The 8,424-nt window shown below is 40.9% G+C and overlaps 1 protein-coding gene across 1 annotated transcript in view; it reads right to left on the bottom strand.

The window, feature by feature from the left end:
• The window catches only part of TNRC6A (trinucleotide repeat containing adaptor 6A), a 210,379-nt gene extending 202,320 nt beyond the window's left edge, over window positions 1-8,059 (bottom strand). The window contains exon 1 of the mRNA XM_045285958.1: window positions 7,969-8,059. The gene's annotated coding sequence lies outside the window, so the exon portion shown is untranslated. The remainder of the gene's footprint in view (window positions 1-7,968) is intronic.
• Window positions 8,060-8,424: the final 365 nt, after the last annotated feature.

Genomic DNA, 8,424 nt, shown 5'->3' on the forward strand with positions numbered 1-8,424 from the left:
TTCTTTTGGTATCCACTTTTGCCTTTATTTTCCTTTTCTTTCCTGTCTTTTTAATGACCTTTTGCTTTCTTCATACACGACGTCAACCACAACTTGCCTGATTTTCAGCCATTAGTGTTCAGTGTGTCCAACCTGTTCTGGAGATGGTCTCTAAATTCAGGTGGGATATGAAAAAGAAAAAAAAGAAACATAAACCCACTGCCATGAGTCCATTCTGTCTCATAGCAACCCTGTAGGACCGAGTATAGTTTTCCCTGTAGGTTTCCAAGACTGTAAATTTTTCTACAGAAGTAGAAAGCCTCATCTTTCTCCCTTGGAGCAGCTGGTGGTTTCAAACTGCTAACCTTGGGTTAGCAGCCCAATGCATAATTCACTATGCCACCAGGGCTCCAAGGTAGGATATACTCAAGGTATATAATAACAACACACTTAAGGTCATACTTAAGTCAGACTTTGGCTCTCAGGGACTTGTCTTCCTTTTTTCCAGCTTCAACTTATACTTGCATATGAGGGTTTGATGATCTGTTCCACAGTCATCCCTGGACCTTGCTTTGGTTGATGATATTGAGCTTCTCCATTGTCTCTTGCCACAGAGCTAATCAATATGATTCCCGGGCTTTCAACCTGGGTAAGGTCCACATGTCTAGTTTCAGTTCATTGTGTTGAAAAGGTATTTACAATGAAGAAGCCATTTAGTGGCCTCTAACTCTTGATGGCTCACTTCAGTGGCGTGAATTTGACCCTGTACTCCCACAGATGTTGCAGTTTAAGGAACCCCAGTGGTACAAACAGTTTAGAGCCGGACTGTTAGGCCAAAGGTTGGCAGTTCAAACATACTCAGCCTCTCCATGGGAGAAAAAGACCTGGCGATCTGTTTCCATAAAGATTACAGCCAAGAAAATCCTACGGGGGCAATTCGACTCTGTCACAGAATGGGTGTTGTTGTGAGTTAAAATCAGTTCCATGGTGCCTAAGAACAACAGCTATCATTTCTAGGTAAAAGGTTGCAATAATCATCAACCTATTAGAAAACATGCATGAAATGGAAGCTAGAAGGAATAAGGGAAGGAATAAATGTAAATAGGGGTGCCACTGTTTTCTTTCCTCACCTCACTGGGTCATCTGACATCCCAGCTGGGATGCATTCAGACCACTAATAAGACCAAAAGTCTACACTGGCAAATCAGATTCATATGAAAGAACAACTGTAAAATGCCTTAACTCTCATACTGTAGTTTAACATGTGTAGGGTAACCCCACATATGTTCAATTCATTGCACTACTAGAAATGTACACACGTGCAGCCACCACTGAGATTAAGATATGAAACATTACCAACACCCTGAAAAGTCTCCCTTGACCCCTCCTAGTCAGGAGCCCCAAAGAAACCCCAATCCTGAATTCAATATGTCAGCTTAGTTGAGCCTACACTCAAATGTCATGTCAGTGGAATCATACTGAAGGTACGGTGAGCATGACTGCAGCCATTCTGATTTTGAGCTAACTGTGATTACATGTAACTAAACTTTGCTCAGTGCTTTGTTTGTATTACCATTGTTGATCAAACGTATGCTTCCCGAGGATACAATCAGGAGTCTGGAATGTTAACTCCTGTTTGAGGTCAACTTGACCCTCCGATTTCCTGGTTATTGTAAAAAGACTGGATAAGACGTAGTCATCTAGAAAGCAGGCACTGAGATAATAAATTAGAACATTCTTTTCGTGTACTCAATACCTTTTATGGCTTTCTTGTGGCTTGTCAGTTACCCTAATAATGATAGCCCACCTGCATGTAGTGTGTAATTAGGATCGCTAGAAAAATTGGTGTAAATGGTGCTTGGGAACTGGAATGAGCTGAGCACCTGCTTAATAGCCTCCATTGCACTAGCATGCTCTGTTCGCCTGGCTTGCTCTGTTCCACTTGGAATGTTCATTAATTGAGTTTGATCTCTCCAGGGCATGAACCTGACTTTCAGGTAAGAGTACTATGAACTTTTTGTGTCTGGCTTCTTTCATTCAATATTATTGATGTGAGGTTCGTTCATGTTCTGTCATGTAATAATAATAATAATAATAATAATAATAATAATAAATAGGTGTTCTTTTTGCCTCTGCTCTGTAGTATTCTCCTCCTGCCTTCAGCATCTTTGAAAATTACTTCCAAAAGCAATGCAAGACAGGCAACAATACATATATATGATTTTGTTTCTTTGGGAGGGCTTCGGAAAGTTCCTGGAAATTTTTCACGATCTTTTCATTCTACTTTTTATTAATTTTTGAAGTCCCCTCATATAAAATGTCAAAACAGACATGGTTGGTGTCCTGGATTGAATTATGTACCTCCGAAATAAGCATCCCTTTGGATGGGCCACGATTCTCAAATGGCTTGGCAATTATGCAATGATGTACTTTGCAGTTATGTCATGATTCCCTGTGGTGTGATCTGTTGTCATAAGCTAATCAGATATAAAATGATTAAGAGTGGGATGCAACACCCTTCATCTTATCACAGCCCTAATCCAATGTAAGAGAATTTCTCTGCTGTGTGGTTTTTGTAACATCTTTTATTTTACAAGGGATAAAAGGAGAGAGAAGCTAATGAAGAGCGAGGGTCCTAGTATCACCAAGAAAGAGCTAAGTTTTTTAGGACACAGGTTCTTGTACTGGGAACCTCCTTGATCCAGGAGAAAATTGATGTCAAAACACACGAAGATCTCAAGGAATGCCGAACCTACAAATGATGAAAAGAAACAAGGCCCTTCCTCCTAAACTGTAAGCCTACACAGAGAGCAGGGCTTCGCTAAAGCTGGCACCATGAATCAGACTTTTAGCCTCTGGAACGGAGATAATAATTTTCTGTTTGTTAAAATTTCCCTTTGTGGCCTTTCTATTATAGCAGAACGAGATAACTAAGACAACACGTAACAGTCTATTTCCTTATCTCTTTTCACCAGCACAGTCTTGCACTTATAATTTCTATACTTTTCTATATGCCAACTATATTTGAATATATTTTTTAAAACAATGCCTAGTTCTAAATTCTTTCAGCTCACCTTCTCATAGAGAAGACACAATAACAAAAAAACCTGAACAAAATATTAACTACACACACATCGGCTTGAAAGCATCAGAAGCAACAAAAAATTACAATGGCAAGACCAGGGACAAAAAGAAACAACCAAAGAGGCAAGGCAGGCCTCGGGCACGTTTGTTTGGATTTTCCTTCTTCCTCTGGTTAAGGACTTAGAAAGGAGCTTAGAAGAGGCATAAAGATTTCAGCAGACTCAGAAGACTAGGAATGGAGTCAAATACCTGTGATTTGTCACCATTTGAAATCACAGACAATGATACCGTAAGAAAGGGGAATCGTGTCCTGAACAGAATTTCCATAGGAAACCCAGATGACCTTCACCAGTAAATTCTGCATATCATCTAAGGAAGAAGTAGCACCAATCTTACACGAACTCTTTCAGAAATTATAAGACAAAAAAATACACCTAAGCATGCTTTCTAACTCATTTCACGAATACACCCCAACCTTGCTAGCAAACTCTCCTAAGAACATGACAGGAAGGGAAAGTGGAGTCATCTCTCTCAAATACAAATGTAAAGATCATAACCAAAATCCAAACTCACTTGAATCTATATAATACAAACTCATTTAGAATCCAGTTATATAGCAATAGTATGTTATCTTGACTAAAAGAGGACTACTCCAGAATGCAATATTGGTTTGACATTTGAAAATTAATATAATTCTGTACACTAAGAGGGTCAAGTTGAAACATCATTTTGATGTCAAAAAAAAAAAACAACCACACCAAAAAAAGGCATTTTATAAAATTCAAAAACCGTTAAAATAAAAAGAACAACAACAAAAAAAACTCTAGGGAAAAGCGGAAATAAAAGGAAATTGTCTCAATCGGATAAAAACAGCAAAACTTTAAAGCCCCCCTTCAGCACACATATTACCTGATCTGTGGAATCAGAATGTCTGTTGTCCTGCACTGTACTGTATTAGAAACCTTAGCTAGTAAAATGAGGTGAGAAAACGGAACTAAACGTTTTAAGGATTCCAAATCTACAAAAGGACCTGGCAGAACACAATTTGTTATTTCTTTATAAAGTTGAATTCAGGCATACTCTATGATCTAGGACTACCACTCTAGGGGAATAGTTGCACAAAACAAGACATGTCTAGTAATGTTCATAGCAGCATTATTCATAATACCCCCCCCCAAGCTGGGGGTGCAGCAGGGGAATAGCCATCAAAATCAGAATGGGTAAATAAATTATACCAAATCCACGTGATGGTTTACTATGCAGCAGTGAAAGTGAATGAACTCTAGTTACATATACATCAATACACATGGCTGAATCTTAAACATCAAATATTCAGCAAAATAAGACAGTCATAGAATGATATCATGAGATTATATTCACATGAAAATAAACAGAAAAACTAAGCAATATATTACTTATATATGTTCACAGGTGTGGTAAACTATAAAGAAACTAGTAAAAGTATTATTACGAAAGTCATAAGAGAGATTTACCTGCAGAAAGATGAAGGGGATTCTACTGAAAGGCTTCTTAAATAGCAGTTTGTGGCTATTACAAGAATATTTCTATTCTTTGTGCAATATAGGTGCATTTTGTATAAGCTTTGTGCATGATATACTTCACCACTTTTTAAAAAAGCTTCTCCCTTTAGATCTATTGCCAGTTTACCAAAAACACAAAGGGCAGAAGAATATGTTAAATGAGTAAGCAACCAACAGAGTCTACACTTTGAAAAAATCTAGAGAACCAATAACCTAAGTTTTCAACACAAAATTTCAAGGTGAAACCCAACAAACAGGATATAGAGAAGGGACCTGTAGGTTACAAATGTCTTGAACAACACACTACTCATTCAAATAAAAACCAAAAATTAACTAGCACACACAACTGTAGGCATGGATATCTGATGACATTAATGCCTTATTCTAGATTTTTTTGGGAGAATGTGATGGTGGTACAGTGGATCTGTTTATTAAGAGGGTCATTGCTTTTTATAAGTAGTTCATACTTGCAGATGATATCATATCATGTCTAAGATTTGATTCAAACTCACCCTGATTCGGAGAGCCAGGTTAGAGAAAACAAGATTGATTGTGAGTTGAATTTATGATGATGATACTAAATAATTCTATTTTTATTTTTAATGTCCTTGATTTGTTTATCTCTGTATTATTATTGTTTGAAAACTTTCCATAATAAACAAAACCTAGAATGGATTGTTTCAAACCAGTAAAGTTTGAAGTGGTTTGCCACACAGTAAAACTAACGGAGCTCTTGTGAAAGCAGTCTTTTCATATTGCAAATCAAATCATGCTGTTTCCCGACTACTTAAAATGTTCACGTGGTTGCCCACTGATAGTGATCGGGAATGAAAAATGCTTGCTTTGAATTTCATAGTCCTGTATAATTGAGATAACCCAACTGTGGCTCCACTTATACACTGTGCTTAGCTACATGCATGCTTGTTGCTCCACTATTGGTCCCAGCTCTGTCCTCCCTCAAGGTCATCCTCTGCTTAGAATGCTCTTTCTGATTGGTCACTTGTTTGGCTCTTGCTCCTCTCTGAGATCCCAATTTAAATGACAGAATCAGAGATAACTTCGTTGACCAACCCTTCCCCTAGGAATATCCCATCATATATTCTCATTCATTAAAAACCAACCAAACGAAAAGCATTGCTGTTAAATCCATTCGGACTCATAGTGACCCCACAGGACAGAGTCCAACTGCACCCCTTAGGGTTTCCAGGGTTGTACTATTTGCAGAAACAGACCAGCACACTTTGTTCTTCTGCAGAGTGCTGGGTGAGCTTGAGCCAAATGCTTTAACAATTGTGTCACCCAGGCTCCTTCATCTGACTCATGAAAAAAACCCCAAAAAACCAACTACTGATATTCCACCACTGATACTCCACCAATCATGATATCCTTCTCCAGCAACAGATCCCTTCTGAGGCAAAGTTTCACCATCTTTGCTTCCACAAGATATTCTGGCTGTACTTTTTCCAAGACAGATTTGTGTGTTTCTGACAGCTCATGGAACTTCCACTATTCTTTGCTAACACCATAATTCAAATATACCAGTTCTCTACAGTCTTCCTTAGTCATCGTTCCACTTTCACATGTGTACGAGGGAATTGGAAATATCATGGCTTGGGTCAGGGGCACCTTAGTCCTCCAAGTGGCACCTTCGCTCTTTACATTTAAAGAGGGTCTTTTGCAGCAGGTTTCCCAATGCAATAATAGCTCATTTGATTTCCTGACTGCTGCTTCCAGGAGCATTGATTTTGCATCCATGTATTCTCATAATACCCTAGCATTTACTGCCATAGCAAATATCCCAGTTTAAACTAATATGTCATCTTATGTGAATTTTTAAAATCAGTACCTTCTCCACTAAATTGTAAGTGCCGTAGAATGGGAGTGTCTCTGATTCTTTTACAAATATGACCCCAAGACTTGCACAGAACCTATTATTTAGTAACTGTTGGATAGCTATCTTTTCAAGCAGTTTATAACAGTGATTATTTGTGTAGGCTCTGATCAAAGAGCGCCTGGGCTTAAATCCTCTGTCACTTACTACCTTAGTGATGACCTTAAGCAAGTGGCATAACCTCTCTGTGCCTCAGTTTTCCCTTCTCTGAAAAGGGTGTAAAATAGCACCTACCTATCCCACTGTTGAGTGGATTGTGCTCAATAATTGTTATTTATTATCTGCTAAATGGGTGTCAGTACGCCTATGTAATGGCCAACCAGTAGCTTCTAAATAACCGATATCTCCTTCATTAGTGACTACAGACACGATGATGGTGATTTCATTATATTCAGCTTCTTCATGACTGAGGAACCATTATGCCCTAGTGGCATAATGGTTAAGTATTGGGCTTCTAACTGCAAGGTCAGCAGTTTGAAATCACCAGCCCTTCCTCGAGAGAAAGACAGGGCTTTCTACTCCTGCAAAGACCTATAGTGTCAGAAACTCCCTCACAGGGGCAGTTCTACCCTGTCCTATAGGGTCACTATGAATCAGCATGCACTGGATGGCAGTGAGGGTTTTTGTTTGTCTTTTCCCCCCTTTGGTACCCCTGGCCAGTTTTCCAACCAACACTTTGCCTTATTCTGTAAAGATGTGCTCTCAAACTCTAAGCCAGCTCTTCAAGATAACCCTTGAATGGGCCCCGAGCATTAAGTGTGGGTTTTGATTTGCTACAATACTTGGTTTCTCCCACACAGACATGTGAGCTCAGAAAACATTGTTTCCCAACTGCTGTAATTCTCCCTGCTGTCACTGGACAGTCCTTCAGTGGAACTGGGAGACTTGGGGCCAATGAACATTTGCCTAATGAGCAGTGCTGACGACCCTAAGACATTTCTCAATCCCCACCATCCACACACACCAGGACCTGGGCGATCTCCGTGGTCTTGGGGGGAGAGGGGAAGCGGGGGAGGGGGGTTAGAAGGAAAAGTTAGTACATTTCTAAACCCCATCTCCTTAGAAGCTGACCTTTCAGGCTCTGGACTGGAAAAACAAACAAACAAACCCACCATAAAATATAAAAACAAAATAATGTTAAAAATCAGAATGAAAGGAACTCCTAAAGAAAGCGATGGGGGGAAATAGAGAGGCCAGCAGAAAGTGAGGGAGACTAAAAACGAAGAGTGGAGTGGGAGACGAGAGGGGGGAGAGAATGGAGGGGTGAGCAGGAGAGATTGGCTGCCAAGAGAAGCCTTGGTTCCTTCCACCCCAGTGTAGCCAGCAGAACTCCTCCCCCAGGACGCCGAGTCGCCTTGCCCGAGAGATGCGACTGTCCTGCGCATTTAGGCACTTTGCTTCCCGCGTGTGCGACAAGGGTACCCTATGGAGGACAGCTCCGACCCTAATTGCTCCTACTGCTGAGTGACTTACCAGACGGTGGGCTGCACGGGCCAGGCCAGGGCTCCCGCATAGGGGCCTGCTTTCCGGGGGCGCGCGCTCGCAGGTTAGGGACTGCAAGGCAGTGGGGTTTCCATTCCGTCAAGCACCAACCCAAAGGTAGGGTGAGCCAGAGCAAAGCGCAAAGGCTTTGAGGGGAACCTGCTTATTTATGTTTTCGTATTCAAAACGTTCCTGGAGCCCACATAGCTCTGGGATGCTGCTGCCAACATCCCCGGAGTTATCACATGATACAAGTCCCCCATCATGTGATGAGACAAATCGGTCCAACTCCAGCCCCCACCCCGACCTCCAGCTCCCAGACTGACTGATGGAGAGCTTCGTGGGGAGCCTCCTCCCCCAGTAAAAGCTGTGATGGAGGGAGGGATGCAGATGCAGATGCAGACGCCTCCGTGCCCTTGGGACGCTCAGATCTCCAGCAACGGCTAA

This window comes from Echinops telfairi, unplaced genomic scaffold (assembly GCF_000313985.2).
Source record: "Echinops telfairi isolate 266 unplaced genomic scaffold, ASM31398v2 ScPeMD7_5;HRSCAF=22, whole genome shotgun sequence".
NCBI classification, from domain to species: domain Eukaryota; kingdom Metazoa; phylum Chordata; class Mammalia; order Afrosoricida; family Tenrecidae; genus Echinops; species Echinops telfairi.